Here is a 19547-nt window from a genome sequence, read left to right as displayed (position 1 = left end):
TATACATTTTTTCCAAGCCACAGAAAGATACTCTGCCAACAAAAATAATACTGACTTTTTTCTGGTCTTTTCTTTATTTTTTCCCGTTTGCTAGAGTTCACAAGAAATTATTCATTACCTCTGTCTGTGCTCATCCTCATCCTTCCCACCAGGTTCACTCACTCCTTTGCTTCCAAGAGGCGCTCTGCCCAGATTTCGGGTCAGCGTAGTTCATCGCTGTAAGAGAGGGAAGCCCATTCTGCACAGCAAGTTAGGGGCTATTTTGCAGAGGCTGTAACAGGAAAATAAATGGGTCTGTTGTAAGAATATGCGAAGCAGGGAGTCAGCACTCCTGGGTTTTCCTGAAACCGAAGCCTCTCTGTGCAGCACTGCACTTCTCATCTTTCTTACTTAGTTTCCCCATCTGTGAATAGCAGCCTCACAGGATTGTCCTGAATCTTCACGAATATCTGCATGAGTTAAGATTCCTTTAATCTTAGAACACATTAAAAACAAAACATATAACTAATACAAGGAGCAGTAAAAGTCAAATATTAGGAGGGCAAGGGACTGAAAGGGCCTGCAAACCCCACAAATCACCCCATATCCTCGGCGGGATTGTGCCGATCCGAGCCATTCCTGATGGCTGTTTTCCGGTCTGCTCTCCGGGCGAAGGCGCAACCTCCAGGGGCTCACGGGGAGTTCTCGCCTGCGACAGGAAATATTTATGAGTAACTAAGTAATTCTCCTCTGCTGTGATTTAGGACCATCAGTTTTTGCTCTGTCCTGAGTGGACATGCGTAGCAGTTTTATGCTTTGTTCTTTGCCGTCGTGTTTTACATAATCCCAGACTTCTCGTGTCCCTCCTTGGAGTTCATGCCTCCTGCCCGAGCAATGCCAGCATCCTTCCTTTTCCCTCATTAGCACGTGCAGGCATTTCCTCGGGAACTGACTGGAATAATCCTGCTCTTCTGCAACACTGCTGTGTTATTACGGAAAGTGTGAAAAGGAGAATTATTCTCACAATATGCCACAAATCCTTGCAGGGCTAAGCCCTCCCCAGGGAAAACAGTCCTATGAGGTACAAAATACTATGAAGATTAGTCTCAAAATGTTTCTCAACTTAGAAAACTAACATCAGCCCGAATCTGCCATAATCATGCTTGGCTTGGCCAAATCTTTGGGTTTAAACAATTATTTTCATACAGGAAATGTTTTCTAGGAATGCGTTTTTCCCCTTTTCTTCATTACTTAAGAGAGAAATTAGTTAAAAATTTGAATAAGCAGACTTGGCCCCTCTTAAGTATAAGATTACGTTATTATACTTTATTACTGTATTTCTATATATTTCTATTTATTACTGTATTTCTGAGAGACTGGATCTTCCTGATGTTCATGAACTTGGTTGCTCTTTGCTTTTTCACACTCGTCACCAAGGACGTGCGAGACGACTATAAACAAGCAGCAGCAAGCGTACTTACCTGGTAGGGCCGAGATTAATATCGCTTTGTCCTCCTTAGCTGGAAACTGCCCTTATGAAAAGTTTTCTATGGATAGTTTTTTCCCCACTTTATTCCCTTTTTCTGCGGATTTAAGAGTCTTTCCTCATTAGTCTGAAAATTCTTATAATATATTGACCAGAGAGACTAGGAGAAGGAATTTACTCCAATGAATACCTGTTCTTGCGGGACAACAGCAAAGGGAAGGCTCTGCCATATAATAAACTGGAGAATAAAGACAAAACCCTTTATTCAGATTTGAGATCCCTGGCTAGAAGAGTACTCAGAGTTATCCTCTTTCAATAAAGTCTTCGTTTTCTTTCAAAATATTTAAAGAGACAGAGATGAGAATCTGAACACATACAAAAGAAAATGACATTAGGCTAAGCATGTATACGGTGCATTTATTTGCATCATGGTTATATTATGTACTACAATGTCTAATAAAGCAGACTTCTCTAAACACAAGCACAAAAGCCCTCCTAGAAATGTCAAAACCCTGAGAAAATTAACACAAGCCTGTAAATTTCTTTTCTTTTCTCTCTTGCATTGTTCCAAGTTTTCAAAGCGAGCTTCCAATTTCTTTCCCTCTTTTCATTTCGAGGAACTCGAGGCATTGTGTCAGGGGACCTGGTGCCTGCAAACAGCAGCTGCAAGTGAGGAAGTGAATCTCTAAGAGAGAAGACACAAAATGCAGTAGAGTACTTTAGAGACCGCGCCTCTCGGAGAGCTGAGTAGTTCACTCAAGTCCACTTGCTAAACTCGATAAAAATAGACAGCCCAAGGTCACAGCTTCAAGGCTTGGCAATGCTGATGGCAATTGTAATTTTTCTCGTAGCTGAACTCAGTTCCATGTAGTTTCTTAGATTTTTTTTCAGCAAAGACCTGAACAGAAAAATCTTTCTCTGAAAATGTATTTCTAAGTGTGAGGGAACTCCAATGTCAATACAGAAAATGATTCTTCTGGCTATTTCCAGTAAAGAATAAATGGGATATATCTCAGATTCACCTTTACTAGCAGACCACAGTTAATTTCGATCTCTTGGGTGTTTTGGTTTTTCTGCTGTAATCACCTGCTTAGGACCCTTCTTTTTATCATCTCAGCAAGACTTTAACTGTACAGGCAGGGAGAACATGTAAGACTGCAGAAACCTCTCACCTTCAAATCCTTCTCAAGATTTCTTAATCTGTTCCAGGAGGTTTATTTGAACTATAAAAACATACAGAAAATAATATCATAAGTAACGAGATTTTTTAAATAGTTGCCTCATGAACATTGAGCAGGGTTTCTCTAGCAGGTTCTCTAGGTTGTATCCACTTGACTCCAACTTAAGAATTCTGGTGAGCATCCACTGTACTGAGAGAAAACCCTCTGGAGTTCGTACTATCACATTGTAAGGAAATTTCTTCCAGAATTCCCATTTGGCAGTCAGTTGAAACTTGTGTATGTTAACACATAAACCTGTGTACACCTATGCTATTCTGCTTGAACCTATGGAAACCCTTCCTTACTGTGAGGGTGGATGCACACTGGAACATGATGCCAAGAGAGGTTGTGAAGTCTCCACCCTTGGTGACATTCAAACCCAACTGGACACAATTCTGGGAGCACAACCTGCCCCAGCAGAGTCTGCTTGAGCAGGTCTGGGACCAGACCATCTCCAGAGGTCCCCACCAGCCTTGGCCCTTCTGTGGGTCTGTACCAGGACAGCCTGTGATACAAAAATCCATTTATGCTCTGAGATGTAAATGATAGATGAAACTTTTCCATTTTGACAAAACTACACAATTTATTCAGGCCTGTTCAAAACGTACGTTTTCCAGAGTTTCAGTTCAGCTATTTAATTATTTTTGCTAGTCCCTAGGTTGAAATTTGCAATTTTCCTATCATTTAGCAGCGATATAATCATTGCACCAGCTTGAATTGACACCGTAAAAATCTGCTCTGTAATATTGCCATAACACCAATGCCTTGCAGTACTATTATATCTGATCTCATCAGATGCTTCCTCATGTCATCCCGTAAGTGAAAATAAGATTCATTTTCTCCCTCCCCTGAAACTGTGAAGACCAATGATTCCTGTTATACTTTATAAAATGTTACTGTGCTGTTAATAACATTGCAATTTGTCATAAGAAAATGATTCATCTGACTAAAAAGGCACGGAAGACAAAAGTTTCATAAACACCTAAGCAAAAAGGCTTCATTCCCTGGTTTCCCTGCAGCCCCAGAGGAGGACCTCCTGCTCTTCCCCATGCTTCTCCCTAGCCCCCACTCCCCGCAGGCCCCATATCCGCTGCTTTGCATTTACTGCTCTGCACAAATTCAGTAATCCAGGACAGCCCAAGCAGAAACGATACCCATCCAATCCTTTGCCTTTTCTTCACTGTGGACAATAAACTGGATGTCCCTCCTCCACTGAACCACTATTTTAAAATTACACTATCGTAATTGTCTTCGAGCCGCATCTCCTTCTGCTGAGTTTGGGGAAAACTAGCCACATTCATATGTCACCAAGGTGAGAATGAGCAAAGATGGGAGGAGAGGCAGCTCAGCCGCCTAAGCCTTCTTTCCCAAGCAAACCAAGCTCAAGCTGGTGCCTTTGTCCAAACAGTTTGTAAAATACTTGTGACTCTGCACACCTAGAAACTGCATTTCTGATGAGACTAGGAGTCCCGTCTTATCTAACCTGCCTCCAACAAGACTAAAACTACATGTTCTAGAGGAATGTGCAAATACAGATGGAAAGTAATTTATGCAAAAGACCTCAAAAATGTTCTTTATAATCTTGTTATCCAGAAATGGGTTTGTCATCTGAAGCACAAAGTTTTCAATTCCTTCTGAGAGTCTCAGGCGTTATTCTTTTCTATTACTCTATTACTACTTTCTCTGTGACTGAACACTTTCGTTTTTCATGCAAACACTCATTACCTTACCGAAACATGCTGAAGCTGGGCTGACAGCGTGTGGATTAAATGGACAAGTTCATTCAGCTTCACATCAGACTGTCTGATTTCCCACTATAATTCTTTACTATTCGCTTTTCATTTTACAAGAAGGAAAACTGCTTATCAAGCAACACTTTTGTTCTTTTTTGTTTACTTTCAGGAAGAAAAGACAAAAAAAAATGAACTTTATTAAAAAACTGCCAAAACAGCCAAGTACATGTGTGTATCAATCCCAGGGCACCCCAATGCACTTGAACATATGCCAGACATGTCAGAAAGTTCAAAGTCTGCCTATGAACTTAGTGACTGCTGACCACCTGGATCCCTACTTAGATGCTACCACAGATGAAAGACCATCTGTGTAACAAGATGCTGGAAATAAAAACCAGAGTTAACTAATATGGCAGCAAATATGTCATAGTTTCTACAATGGATCATCAAGTGCTGGACCATCAAGTCTAGCTGAATGTGGTGGATCACTTTAACTGAGGCTCCTCAGGCCTGTGCTGACTGGGGAGGTCAGCTGAACTAGGGTCAGACCCCAGCTTTTCATTTTTAATGTCAGTACTATTATTGTGGAACAGCTTTGGCCATCAGTAGAGACCTGAGAAGCACCCTATTCCCCATTAAGTAAAAGGGTTACATGGTCAGAAAGGTACTACTCGGTACAGCAGGAGTAAGGGTAGTGGGGAGGGGGTAATCTTAGGCGGACAGGAAACCTGAATTTAAGACGAACACATGTAATAGTGAAAATTCAGTATTTAAAAAAAAAATGAAACAAAATTATGAAGGCATTAAAACAGAGAAAATATTCACATTTTAATTTATCAAAAAATAGAGTCACACTCCTACTAACACTTTTTTTCAACTGTTTTATCAAAAAGAGTTTCTCACCTATGTTTATCAGGAGGATGTACAACCCTGAAAGTGCAAAGTGGATGGGCAAGTATGTGGGATTTATGCACAGAACAAGAAAGAAAAAAGACCGTGCTCAAACCTAGGAGAAAAAAATATGCCATGTTTCTCTCACAGTCACCTCCTTCACTTCCCACCCGCAATGAGACAGAAGTCTGTGCATGCGCTGTAATAAAGAGAGGATGGGGAAAGAGAAATACAGAGCTGCCACTTTAGTTCCACTGCTTAACTGGGGATTGCAGGGGGAAGCAGAAGGTTTCGCACAGGGAAAGATAAAGTCAAAGTGAAGTAGAGCGTAGCATCTAGATGAGGCATTTTCTTGATTTAGATTGGAAAAGAGATCAGGCAGCGAAGGATAAATCAGAAGTTCTGGGTTTTTTTTAAGTTGGTTGTGTAAGTAGAAGTATAGGAACCAACAGGAGTGGCTTAGCAGCAATGATACCATATGCGCATAGATGTTCTGCAGAAGAACTTTGGCCAAGTGTCCCCATGGAGACAAAACCCCTACAGATGCAGTCAGAGTTTAGTGTTGAACACTTAGACGCCTTCCCTGGATGTTGTTATCCGTCAGCCTGGAATGGCTCAGTTAGCACAGCATGTGCCTGACCAGGGTCCTCCCATGTGAGCTATCCTTCCTGCTTCTCTAAAACATCCAAAGGTGGATCCACAAATTAAGTTGATAATTGGGAATAAAATCTCAAAGATATTTTCTTCAAACCTAGTACTGTCATTACTGCTTATTTCCTGGGAGAGAGACTGTGCTTCAGGTCCAGTGCGGCTTGCAAAACTATTCCTCTTTAACTTTGCTGAAGTAACAACAAAAAGCTTGCGCTGCAACACACAAAAAAATTATACAATCTCTCAGAAACTATAATTGCTTCTTTTTATAGGCTACATATGACTTACTTTCAAAGTCTAATACCTAATACTAAAATGCTAAATATGAAAGACACATAACTGAAGTTAATTTTTTTAATTTATAAATTACAGCAAATATGTTTTTTAATTGGATGTGCATGAGAACATTTGTAATAACAACAGAGCAATTCCTTGGAAGCAAATAGTCTGAATATAACAACAAGGACTTTGCATTTACATATTTATTTCTTTATTTGTATCACTTCCTAAAAGGGCAGAAGGTGTATTTATTTTGGACCTTAGAAAATAAAGGCAGAGAGTCCAATACCATACAAAGTTAATAGCATGTTAGAACTAAACAGAAGTGAATTTTCCCACCTTCAAGGCTTGTGTTTGCTCCACTATTAGGCTTCCGTGTCTCTTTGGCTGTTGAAATCACAACCTGAACTTAGTCAATAGAAAGCTGTTACCAAATTAATGAAGTCTGCCTCTTATTCCTGATGAGAACACCGGTTCCAAATTTCTGATAGCACTTTGCAGAAGGTCACAGCAAAGGCTAAAAAACAATAGTTTGGAAAGTGAAAATGCAGAAGACATTGAGTGAAGGTGAAAAGAAAGCATGTCTAACATTAATGAGATAAGAAAAAAGATGAATATTGGATACAGAGATATCCTAGAGAAGCAGAAATTCCTGCTATCCACTATGAAAATAGCTCTCAAGGCAGGAGTTCTCTGCTTTTTCCAGGTAAAAGAAACCAACCTGTTTCTTGATGATGGGAAACCCTGATAATGTGCAAAAACGGGCTATCTTTGGCTGTATTTGGCTCCATGCACGATCCTGGATGGACCAACAGCACCTGCCAAACTTGGAACATCCTCAAACTCCAACCTTGAGCGAGCCTGCAACGCATCTAAGTGCCAAGGACCCAACAAGGAAGACCGAGAGCAAAGCATGCCACCTGCCTATGGCTGACAGCGAAACGTAATGGTGGCTCGATGCCACCTCACGGGCTGGCACAGCAGGGAAGTCCCCAGCTTCGGCATTGTACCACTGAAAGACTAGAAGTACAAAGAACAATTAAAATTCTGTCAGCCTTAAAGACCTGTAAAGTTAAGTGCAATCCATATGTATTTGATTACACTGAGTAGCCTTAGTATCTGCAGGAATCTCAGTGCACCAGCCTATTTGAGGAAGTGTCTTAGAAAGAAAAAAGTATAAATACTGTTGACTTTGAAATTAGACTCTAAAATGATAGCTACATGATGGGAAAGTACTTGAAAGACATCAGAAAGATAGGTAAAATGATAACTACAACCAAAGGTGCCTTTGGAAAGAAATAGTGAAAGAGAGAAAAAGAGAAAAGAGAGGGAGAAGGAAGGAAGGAAAGAAGGAAGGAAGGAAGGAAGGAAGGAAAGAGCGAGCACATTAGGCTCGTTTTGCCAATATGTAACCTTTTCTCTCAACTTTCTTTTCGATTAGTCCCTTGAATCTTGATTAATTCCTTACCACTTTATTGGCTACTTTTTCCTTCAGAAACAAACTGACAAATACCCTTCCTTCTTTCACTCGGAGCTTTTACCACTTCTGCTGTGCAATGCCGCAGCCTGTCGTACGTTGCTCATACTGCACACCGCATTTCTGGCGCTGCTTTGCTAAAGATTCAATCAGACAGGCCAACACATATCTCTCTTTGTAACTTCAATGTCTCAGCTGCGGTCTCCACTGACTTGTCCCCACAGGCTGTGGTTAATGTGCACAGAATTATAATGGATGTACATCAACGGATAATGTGCACCTCTTTGATCTAATACTTGCATGACGGATATCTAACTAAAGATGTGACCTACTGTCATGTCTTTCTACTGCAGTATAAAACAAAGGTGTTTCACAGCATTAGTAATAAATACGTAACAAATATCTGGGCTCAGTAGCAGTTGCATCCCGCGGGCTCCATGTCCCCTGAGGAGCCACGGTCCCCACGTCGCATGTCTTCACCCGGCCAACGTGCATCTCTGCCTCCAGCTCCAGCTCCAGCTTGGTGCCTGTCAACCTGAGAAGCAGAAGAAGCACAGTCGGGGAGCCTTGCTCGAAAACGTAGATGTTTTGCCACCTGCATACAGATCGCTAACGGCTGCATTTCACCATCTGGAAATTCAGACATGAGCAGAAATCAGATATTTACAAAGCTGAAATCAAGATAAAACTGACTTATATATTTTAAGCCATGACAAATAATCCATTTTTTAGGCTGATGGTATAAAACACCTCAGACCATGAAAATTCACACTTATTTAGAAATCTAAACTTTTTATACAGTACCATCAAAAAAGAAAAGATTAAACTGCTTGTGTGCTTTCAGCCTCGTTGTTCAGAGCAGTGGAGGTGAAAGCTCTGCTCTCTGCTCAGCTTGCACGTGGGGTATCTGTTCACGTGTCGTGCAAAGGCTGGAGACCTGCCAGGCTCCCCATGGCAATCCAGAGACTAGAAGCAGCGTTTACGTGAAAGATTCCTCTGTTTGGTCCTGTATTTCCGCCTTGACTCAGGGACCATGCTGGCAGGCTGTAAAATGTCTTGAAGCCTGCCATTAACCAAAAACATCCACTGACAAAAACATCACTTTTGAGCAGGCCCAAGATCTGCTGCATGAAGCTCCCATTACTTGAGTGTCCCACTTAGATCCCTCATGCTCTGCAGCAGCAACACCAGCCCCAGAACACATTTTCACTGGCGGACGCTGAACCAGATCTTGCGACTAAAGTGGCTCTCCTGCTCGCTATGATACTGAAAGCTTGGATGCAGCTCTGGACACTATGCTCCACAGCATGGCAGCCATAGGTCCTGATCTGTAGATTGCTTCAGGAACAAAAGCAGACAAATGTAGTCCCATCTGCAGCTCTGAGACCTGGAGAACCCAAATGCTTAAGCCTTTTCTTCTGGTTTTTGAATCACTGGTGCACAAATGCCATTTTCAGAACTTGGGTGGATCCAACGTGTGTTTTGGAGTCATCTAGAGCCCTCAGAGGGAGGGATTCCCAAATCTCTGCACATAGCTACTGAGGGAGACAGACTGGGAAAGCAATCTGGCCACAAATGAGCCCAGGAGGCCCCATAACACTGCAGCATATGCTTGGACATCCCGACGAAGACAGGAGAGGAGCCAAAACATCAACACCTGCAGCTTTATATCCGATCCTTGGCTTTGCTTTCCATTTCACTGTCCGCAAATCAGCATCACTGATGGTGCCACAACAGATTAAAGAGTCGACTGGTCGATCTTCTCAACTCTTAGTCTGCTAATCTGGCCCATTTCCAAAATACGCAGGCTTGGGTCCCTGATTTCCTGACCAACAGGCTTCCTTACATGGCAGTATGTTAGCAGGGCTCCCTAATCATAATAGATTACACATTGAGCATTTTTCTCCAGAAATATTGCGTTCGTACTTTCCTCAATTTTTCATGACACTGTATCTCAATTTTATGTTACAGAATGAGTTTCTCTTTTTTCTTCTGTTTGGATAGTTTAGAATAGAGAGGACTATACAACACTGCACATCTCTGAAATGAAGGTTGTCTCTGAGTCCAAAGGCATTTTAAGTCCTTAAATAATGATCACTACTTTTTTTTTTCAGTACGAACGTATGTAATATAATAGAAAAACCTACCTGGATATACTTTAAGTATCATATATGGAGATACTTGGGAATGCTTGGTATCTCTGAGAATAATATAGGTAGTGGTCAACAGAGGTGCTATTTTCTTCTAAATCAAAACAAACAAAAAACCTTCAAAGGACCTGATTCACCAGCCTCTGAAGTCAAAAGAAAATTCTCACCAACTTCAGTGAAGCTGGATGAAGCTCAAAGTGTGCATATTTCTGTTTTGAAGGAACCGTGTAAACTCCATCTGTTTTCAGTCCCCGCGGGGAAATGCCATCTCTCTGTTTTCATTATTCAGTTTGCTCTCTGTTGTGGTTTGTACTCAACTCTTCCAGTTTTACAAAACACAATATTTTACAGTGCAGCACTCAGCTGTCTTGCAGAGGCCTCAGTTCCTGCGGCATGACTGTCATTAAGCACTTCTTTAATTAAAAAGAAAACTTCATTACATCGTAACAAGATCTTCTTTCTGTATCCTCTGAAAAACAGGATTCTGCTCATGGAATAAAACAGATTTTAAGATATCACAACACAGCTCTCTTTACATTTTTATTTCCCTCGCCTGCCATCTCCCTGATTTATATACAGTATGACTTGCCTGAGAGCTAGCATCGCCCACACTGCCGGCCAGGGTGCACACAAGCAGAGGGTCAAATTAACGAAGATATTGCCCTATATATAATCAATGTCCTCCAGATGACAAGCTAGCTTCTGCACCCAGCAGCACTTCCCCACTTACTGCAAAGGCCACGCGCTCAGCAAACCCTCATCCTCCAGGCATTTGGAGCTCACAGCAGGATCCTGTCTATCCTGAGGGCATGGCCAGGCTTGACCTTAGCCGCAGGAAGCCAAGCAGCCGTTGACCAAGACCTACACCTTTCTGGAGGGCAAAACTAACCCAAGGAGCTCTGGTTAAACAAAGCACCTTAGACCTCAGAAATTAAGTGGGTTCTTCACCATTGATGGAACAAAATAAAAAGAAAAACCTTCATAGTAACCAAATCTGTAGATAAGGCCCTAATTTATTATTTCAGTTTGGCATTGACAAGTGAAATTTTGCTTAGATTGTGATTTGAGGAGGATAGCTTTTATAATTTTGAAATAATTTTTGAAAGAAGCAATAAAATAATTTTGAAAGAAGCATTTTGTCATATAAATGACAAAATTTATATGCCATTCTAATTTTCAATGCCATTATGTATAAATTATTTTGTTACTGGCTAGACAATTTTGAACATTTAAAAACTTTTCATTCTTTGGAAGGTCAAGAAAGGATATAATAATAACAACAACAACAACAATAATAAGGCATTGTGGATAAAGCGAATGATTGCACCCACAGGTAGCCTCAGTTCTCTAGTGAAGTCTTATTTCTTCACTGTTGATAAAAGGAGCAGCTTTCCAAGCAGTCTTGATATGCAGAAAAACTGGATATTTGCTGTCCACAGTTTGAAAGTATTCAACCTTCCATCAGAAGGTAGTCCATAAGAAGCAGATTCCTCTGCATCCATGTCTATATCATGTTTACATCACGTCTAATCATATTTCTATGCAAAATTTCTTTTTTTTATATTGCCATGCAAGAGAAGATAACGCTAAGGCCAGTCTCTGGCAAGAAAAGCAATAGTACTCTGGGATTCATTAAGCAAACCTACTGAATCATGTGGGAATTTTTGCAAATTGCTCAAACAGCACATTTTAGCTCTTTATTCCCTTTAAACTACTCAAGGATGCTGAATTTGTTTTTTATACTATTATATTTGTTAGAAAGACACATGTGTACTTGGCTCTTACTGAACACGTTTCTTCTCAAAATATTGAATGTTTTTTCATGAAATGAAAGCGTGAATTTTAAAGTGAATGAAATAAGGCATATTAGTTCAAAACAATACAGTAAGTTTCTATGTCTTTTTTTAGTAGACTTTTTGAGGCATGCTGTCAAGTGGTGATCATATTTAAGTGTCTGCTCTCTAATGGTCATTTGAATTACTGAACAGGGTTAGCATGCAGCATTTCATCCGTCAGTTGGATCTGCTCCCTAGCTATTTCCAGAGAAAACAAGGTTAGGTTTCTTCTGATAGATTTGCTAAAATACAGAGTAGACATGACAAAACTGATGATTTAGCCCAGAGCAGAGAGGCCTGGAAAGCCTACAAAGCTTAAAGAACAGGGAAAATATCATAATATTTGTAAAACTGTACTATGTGCGTAAAAGCTCTAGACTAAAAATCCAAAATAAGGCCTTGCAAGCAACTGTCTGCACCAGTTGGCACAGGCAAAGACTGATGACAATGATAAGTATAATGAATTGATGTTTTAATTATGAATATTTGAAGTTTTATTAGAAGACAACAAACGTGTTGCTATTTACGCACAGCTGAAAAAACCACCTTACTCCTTCAAACTGTTTGCAGCCTCACATATGACTCATTAATGTAGCTCTGCCTTCAGATGTTTTATCCAATGCAAATGCTTTTGCACCTGAAGACTATTTAGAATTTCATATTGAAATTGGGTTTAAAGAACCAAACATTACTGAAAAAGCACTTAAATTCTTTCACTTGTTCAGTAAAAAACCTTTCTCAAGAGAAAAGAAAGAAAGATTATTTTGCAAAACTTTTGAATACCATTCTACAAAACCTACATATGCTGAGGCTGTGAAGCTGAACAAAACTATAAATGTGAATAGATTTGTTTTTTACTTACTAAACATGTACACAATTGAGTAAGAAATTGCAATGCTTGCTCATATGGAGGTGGAAACATGCTTTAAATACAAATAATCTCAATACCATCATATAATACTAATGCAGGTGTTTAATCAGCTTTAGACTTAGTTACTACTACAGTAGTAGTAAATGGACAGGAAGATGGTTGTAAGTAATCAAAGCAATTTAGTAAGAAGTTTCTATGGATGTTGCCTCAAAATTTTCATTGAGAGTTATGGTGGGTCCTAAAAAGAGTGAGTAAACAAAAAGGACCTGCCATTTTTTGCAAAATTAAGTGCTGTTTGCTCAAGCATTTTCACCAAAGTTTAACTTGGACAATTAGTTTGTGTTAATTTGTCATTCATTTTCCCTCACTGCCACATAATGTTGGTCTAAGGCGTTAAGCAGTTGCCATGACCAGCTGGGAGATGGCTCTGACCCTCTGGCCAGTGGCAGCCTTCCCATGTGCCCCTTAGAGTTATCATAAATAATAATAATTATAGTTATCATATATAAATAACATTTATGATAAATAATATCGTAAAAAATAATAGTAAACAGCAGTGTTGACACATGTTTCCAAACCAACAGGAATATGCAAAATCCCACTCCGTCATCGAGGCAGCAACTCGAAGGGACTCTAAGGGACTGCACACGGTGTTCTGAAAACAGGCCATGCATCAAACACCGTATCACCATGAAACAGCATCATTTTAAACCATCATGATAGTGCTTTATAAGAATAAAGACACCACTGGTCTGAATGTCTAAAGGAACAGAGACGATCCTCATGCCTCCAAAATGCCACCATGATCTGTACATATTTGATAGAAATATGTGGGGGGAATTATGCATTCATACAATTACTGGGTAAATGTGGACACTAAGTTTACTGACAATGTATGTTGACGTGGAGGAGATTTATCAGGTTTACATTTATGGTTAGACTACTATATGAATGCAAGGCTACCCCATTCTTATGTAAAAATATTTATATCATACAAAGCTATTGTTGCCCAGCAATCTCACGGAAACGTGCTGCAGCTTATGCTGAACGTTTCCGAACTGCCGCGGCGCTCAGAAAGCCCTGCAATGCATACGGGCGCGTTAGCCGGCATCGAAGACCAAGGGCTTTTCAATTACCAACTCACTAGAAAACAGGCTAAACAAAAGCAGCATGGTCGGGCAGTTTGGCATCTGGAACGAAACCTCTGCAGATACCCTTGTGCAAAATGTACATCACAAGACTAGCGATCTACTGCGATACTTCAGACACCTAGACTTCTAAGGGAGGCAGGTATAAAGTAAGCAACTTTGGGGAAAATCAGCAGTTTTCTAGAGATCTATGCTAATTTTGTATCATATCACGAACGATTTATACCTGTAACTAGTATGAAACTGCAGCTTTCTGCATTTTAATATCCTATGAATTTTTAAAGTAAATAATGGATATTAGTGCTCACATAGCTATGATCTTTCTTTTATTTCCTATCTTATTCCTGAAAGAGCATTTAATGTACTATTTACTTGATCCATAATTTTTTTATGCAAAGAAAGCATAAATATCTCATTTTCCTTCTTAAAAGTAATAAAAAATACACATGCATAATGCTCCAAACTATGAAGACATATTAATGTGCACTACTCAAAACACTTACGTGTATTTATTTAGTGAAAACAACTAAAGCCAGAATATATTTATCCTTCGCCACTGCTACTGTAATCTCTTCACTACTTTGTTGTTGTCGTTGTTACCACTTAAACTCTTGCTGCCTTATAGGGAGCAGGGAGCATCTTAGGAATGGATGTTTTATGGTGTTTTAGTTTCATGTTACTCAGAACTGCCATGTTTAAAATAAGACCCCTCCTCTTCTCTCCAGGTAGAGTAATGAACAATAGTTCAAAAACTTTATAAGTTTTCCTCTGCTTTCTTGCTAAACTTCAGCCCAGCTGTCTAAAACTAGCACAAGGACAGTACAGCCAACATCATTATTTACTTATAGTGATTAACAAATAAGTAATTGTACTCTGTCCCTAACCAGAAGAAAGGATGAAAGATAGAGATAAATATTCCAGACATTAACACCTGCACACCATACCACCAAAGCAAAGACCTGAGTATTTTTACTGAGTAAAATACTGACCTGAGTATTTATTTAAGTGGATCCTTAAATACTGTTAATGTGATTTACTGTCTGCAGCAGTTACCCTGTTGTAGAAAAGACTGATGAGTCCACCTATTCAACCACCATCCGGACATACAAACTTCAATAAGAATTTTCAAGATCCTTTATGATAAGTGGGGTTAGGTTTAGCTCAGTTGGTTAGAGTGTGGTCCTAATAATGCCAAGGTCATGGGTTCGATCCCTGTATGTACTGGAGGGTTGGACTAGATGATCTCTAGAGGTCCCTTCCGACCTTACCAATTCTACGATACTATGACAAATCTTCCTCAGTCATTTGACTATGTGTAACGGAAGTAGCTATGTGGCAGGTTGCCCGGGGTGGGGGGTCTAACAGCTTCTGATCCTCTTCTCCAGACTCGGTAATGTTTTTGGAACTCTGCCAAACGGGAGTCTTGTTCAGCCCTGACACGTGCGGCACGAGGATATACAGCTGCTTTTAGTTGACAGGTGTTAGCAGTCAGCGAACACGGGTTCCAGCTAGTAGGCATCCGCGAGAGGAACCCAAGCGGTGGTGGGTGGACTGCTCTGGGCTGCGTACAGACAACTTTCCAGGAGGAAAGTTTCCCAGGAAGCCCATGAGTATTTCCTCTTGCTTCAAGGGTCTGTCTCACCTCCCCTCACATTAACGATGCCACATTTCAGCGATTCCATCTGCAGATGCCACCACCCTCTCTCCTGCTTTCCTGGGGCTACTTGCTCTCTGTGGTCTCAGGTACCTGCTGTGAATAACAGCAGCCTGTCTAAAGCTCTGGCCAGCGACCCAGGTGCTGGGGTGGCCAGCATATGGCTTGTGCAAGGCACTGCGTCCCCAGCCTGCCTCCTTCCCAGCTCCCGGGGGCTCCTGCTTTGTCTGCTCGTGACACTCATTTCCTTTTTCCACTAAAGTATCCACTGAGCCTCCCATGCAGTGTCAAGGAGGCATCAGCTCTGCAGTCCATTCCTCCTGTCCTGCCTCCCCTTCACTTAACTAAACACTCAGCAACCACCCTTGGATGATCTACTTCCATCGCTGGTCACAATAAACCTCTAGCTGAGCATTAGTTCAGGCCATCCTGCTCAGCCAATCTATGTTACGGAAAGGTGGATTAATTTCTCGAAAATTCTCAGCAAGATGAGCAAGTTTTGATGATGAAAGCATTTAAATTATGATGATGCAGGATCCCAAGTGGAACTTCATAATGGTGAGGGTGCCCTGGGATGCAGCGAGCGTGCAGCAGTCCCGTTCCCGGGAAGAAAGAGTCATTCTGCCGTGGCTTCTGCGCTGCAGCGTAAACCACTCGGGTGACGGACAACCTGGTCTAACGCACACGGATCTGCTGAGTTGCAGTTGTACCAGCAACAGTAAATGGTGTTTCTCTCCTCCCTTTTGTAAAAACAGATCAGGATGTCACTGAACATGACATAAAATGGACTTCTGCTTTGTTGTTTTCACTTAATATTTTGACAGGGAAGCGACACTCAAGAAGAGGGATATATTCCCGAATGCGGTGGCTCCTGAAAAGTGCTATTGTTTGCCCTGTAACTTATCAGGAAACAACACTCAAATGTTTTGTTTCTAAGCACACGTGCATATCTCTTCAGTGATGAAGGGAAATAACTTTAGTGCTAAGGCAAATAGAAAATATTGATCTATCTTCAGGTACTGTAACTGAAAATCTTTTGTAAAATGTATGTTCCCATATTGCTGCTGATCAATGTCTTTTGTTACCAGCTAGTATCGTGTAGTGGAAAGTTTAACCTTGAACATCAAAAAAAAATGCACTTGAGCATCAACAATCACGGCAATATTAACTATTCAAGGCCGGCAGGGGAGCAGAGGGTGCGAAAAGCCGCTTCCCACCGCAGGTGCCGGGGCTGGGGCCGCTGCGCACGCCGGTGCTGGCAGGCGCCTGCTCACACCCGCAGCGGCTGTACCCAGCCGCAACGGGGAGCAGCAGCAGCTTCCCTTCCTCGGCCTGGGGCACCGCCAGGGCACGGTCCGCAGAGGGGCTTTGAGGCTGAAGGTAAGAATTTTTGAACCTGATTGTGCAAGGCTTCAGATCACATGATTCCTCTCAATATTGTCAGACTAAAGATTTCATTCCTTGAGGACACCAGGCAAAATATCATTGCTATTCAACAGTTGTAAGTATTTGGAGAGACTGCTGTTAATTTTATCTGTGTTTGCTTGTGCCTAAGGTAGAACGTAGCTGATATCACCAAACATATGCTTTCTTTTTGTTGTTGTTGTGTGTTTGTTGCCATTTGATAATATGCCCAAGTAATATGAATATTCAATATTATTTCTTTGCTTTCCTCCCAAACCATTTATTTTGGCACCTGTTGAAAGTGTTAATACAGAATGTACTAATGCAATACAACTTCATTTATAAAACTCATTCTCAAACACAGGTTTTACGTGTTCAAATACCATGTAAAGCTAGAGACATTAAAAGAAAAGGAAGAAGACACCAAGCAGGCTGGCAGAGCAGAGAAGGTGCAGTGCAAACAGTCACAGTGGTAGCCAGTGTGTCTATTGAAGCCTTTTAAAAACACACAGGCTATGTAAAGGGAACCCTGAAAGAAGGGGTGAGCAGTCAATGTCAAACACGTGCAGGATAGTTGCAAAAACAAATCTGAAGGAGCACAAACACCGCCAAAACAAACGCAGCTCTTCTATATAAGCAAATTTTCAGTCAATGTACCGAAGCAGCTAATCAACTCTAATTTAAGCCAACACTTGAAAAGTTTCTTGTTTCTTATGGAATTCAGTGATTTGGGATGAGAGGGTTTTCTGTTTTTATTTATTTATTTATTTATTTTTCAGGCCAGTTTGTTTGTATCTCCTCTGTGTTTTTATTAGGAGTGGGCCTGAGCCATAAGATTACTTTTCCTGCTCTTATACTACTGATAGCACATCTATCACTCCTCATAATTGCATCTAACAAATATTGATTTTTATCTCCAAAAGAGTGAACAGAAATATTAAAGTGCTTTTGTAGAAGGCAAAAACACTAGTGGAAAATGTATTTAAATATGGTCTGATAGGGACAAAATCTGCCTGATGGGGACAAAATTTGCATCTTGTGACAGAGTATGTTGCTGCAAAAAGCAGTACCAACTTGCACTGGCTTAAAAATGTAGTGCAACAGTGTATCCTACAGAAGGGTGCAACTGAGCTAGGTGCCAAGAAAACACTGCCAATAAAAGCAGAAGCTTCAATCCATTCAGCTTCAAACGTAAGTGCTTGCAAACGTTTTCTCAATGCTCCCTGAACGGGGGAAATAACGAAATCTTAGCCTCAGAGCCATTCAGGCTGGTTAGAAGTGTTGCTGTGCTGCGTTTGCTGTAAAGTCAAGGGATAAAATTTCTACTGCAATATGCAGGCTGTGCTGCTGTCATTGCAGCACACGATCACCTACTAAATACCCTCCGTGCTATTCTAAGCTGCTCTGAGAAAGCACAACTCATCTAAGCAAAGAGGCAGCACGATAAAAATCCATCATTTCCTCAAAAAGTTGTAGTCACACTCTAGTTTTTGCAGTGTTGTTTTCCACTGTTATTTCTTCCTTTCAACTCTTTTAGTGAGTCTTCTCTCCAACAGACAGAAATGACACTATTTTACCATTTCAGCTTTATAGCTTCTCTCTTACTTAAAGCTTCCTCTGAGTTTTGTTGGTGTGTTCGGGGGTCCCTCACCCTCGGCGGGGCTTGCGACATTGCCGTGTGTTAGGGGACACATTTGTCCTGCCCGAATTGTCGAGGATGCTCTGTGGCCAGTGGTGCGCTTGGGCCGTGCCTTATACTAACAACAAAAACAGCCAGCACAGCCCAGCTCTGCTGATCAACCCCTTACTAGCCCTTGGAAATAAAGATTAAATTAAAGGGAAGACTTGTATTTAGCTTATGTCTATTAAAGCGTCCTCAAAAAAATATGAAATACATATGTATTAAAAATCAGAAGGGACATGTGAACCACACTATTTACTAGATTCTACTCCTTCTACAGCAAAGTGGACTTCTCCCTCAACACAGCCCTTCTCATCTTCAGGAAGATGCCTTGTTAGTTGAGTTCCTGTTTTCTAGACAGCTAATTCCTAATGCAGAGATAAAACTGTCAGAGTAGTTTCCTTCTGAAAGGCAAATACAGCATCCTCTTAGTGCATGGTTAAAACCCTGGTATGTTCAATATCATCTCCCTGCGGGAATCCACAGTCACTGCTTAATGAACTACAGCAGCTGATTAAGGCTGCTAAGAAAATCGCAGACTGCCAGAGAGTCTCAGTATCTCGATATGGTTGTCAGAAATATGGAGTTTAAGAAAGTTCTTAAACATCTAAAAAGTAACTGAGGAGATCAGAAGGGGTGTTGTTCTCTTTCCAGAAAATTGTGGAAGAAAAGCAGCTGTGCAGCAGCAGTCTTGATGACACCACCTTGATGCCAGCTCATGCCGGTGGCTGTGATAAAATCCACCGTGGCCTAACATACCCGCTAGCTCTGGAAACTTCCTATCACTTCTCCGGTTTTTCTGCCTCTTCCCTCTCTCAGAGAAATGAGTTACCCAAGGAGCCAACATATTTGACTCAGATATCCACGTATGCAAAATGCTGGAGCTATTAAGATTATGCCGCAAGGAGTTCTTTGATCTGCAGGCTGATGCATCGCCTGGTTTATCCACATTACAGATACACCAATATATCTGTAGAATACAGATAGCCACATTGCAGATATACCCCCAAAATTAGAGTGGGTTCTAGAAATGTTCCTAAAATTTGGGAACACATCCGGCACAGCACTCAAGTCTATTGTGTTACAGG

General features: G+C 41.0%; 1 long non-coding RNA gene across 1 annotated transcript in view; it reads right to left on the bottom strand.

The window, feature by feature from the left end:
* Nucleotides 1–1900: 1900 nt before the first annotated feature.
* LOC134142962 (uncharacterized) overlaps nucleotides 1901–19547 on the bottom strand; it is a 53193-nt gene continuing 35546 nt past the window's right edge. The window contains exon 3 of the long non-coding RNA XR_009958988.1: nucleotides 1901–2688. This is a non-coding gene — a long non-coding RNA (uncharacterized LOC134142962). The remainder of the gene's footprint in view (nucleotides 2689–19547) is intronic.

This window comes from Rhea pennata, chromosome 7, assembly GCF_028389875.1.
Source record: "Rhea pennata isolate bPtePen1 chromosome 7, bPtePen1.pri, whole genome shotgun sequence".
Classification (NCBI taxonomy): domain Eukaryota; kingdom Metazoa; phylum Chordata; class Aves; order Rheiformes; family Rheidae; genus Rhea; species Rhea pennata.
Note: the sequence above shows the minus strand (reverse complement) of the source record. Positions and strands in the feature narration are given on the sequence as shown.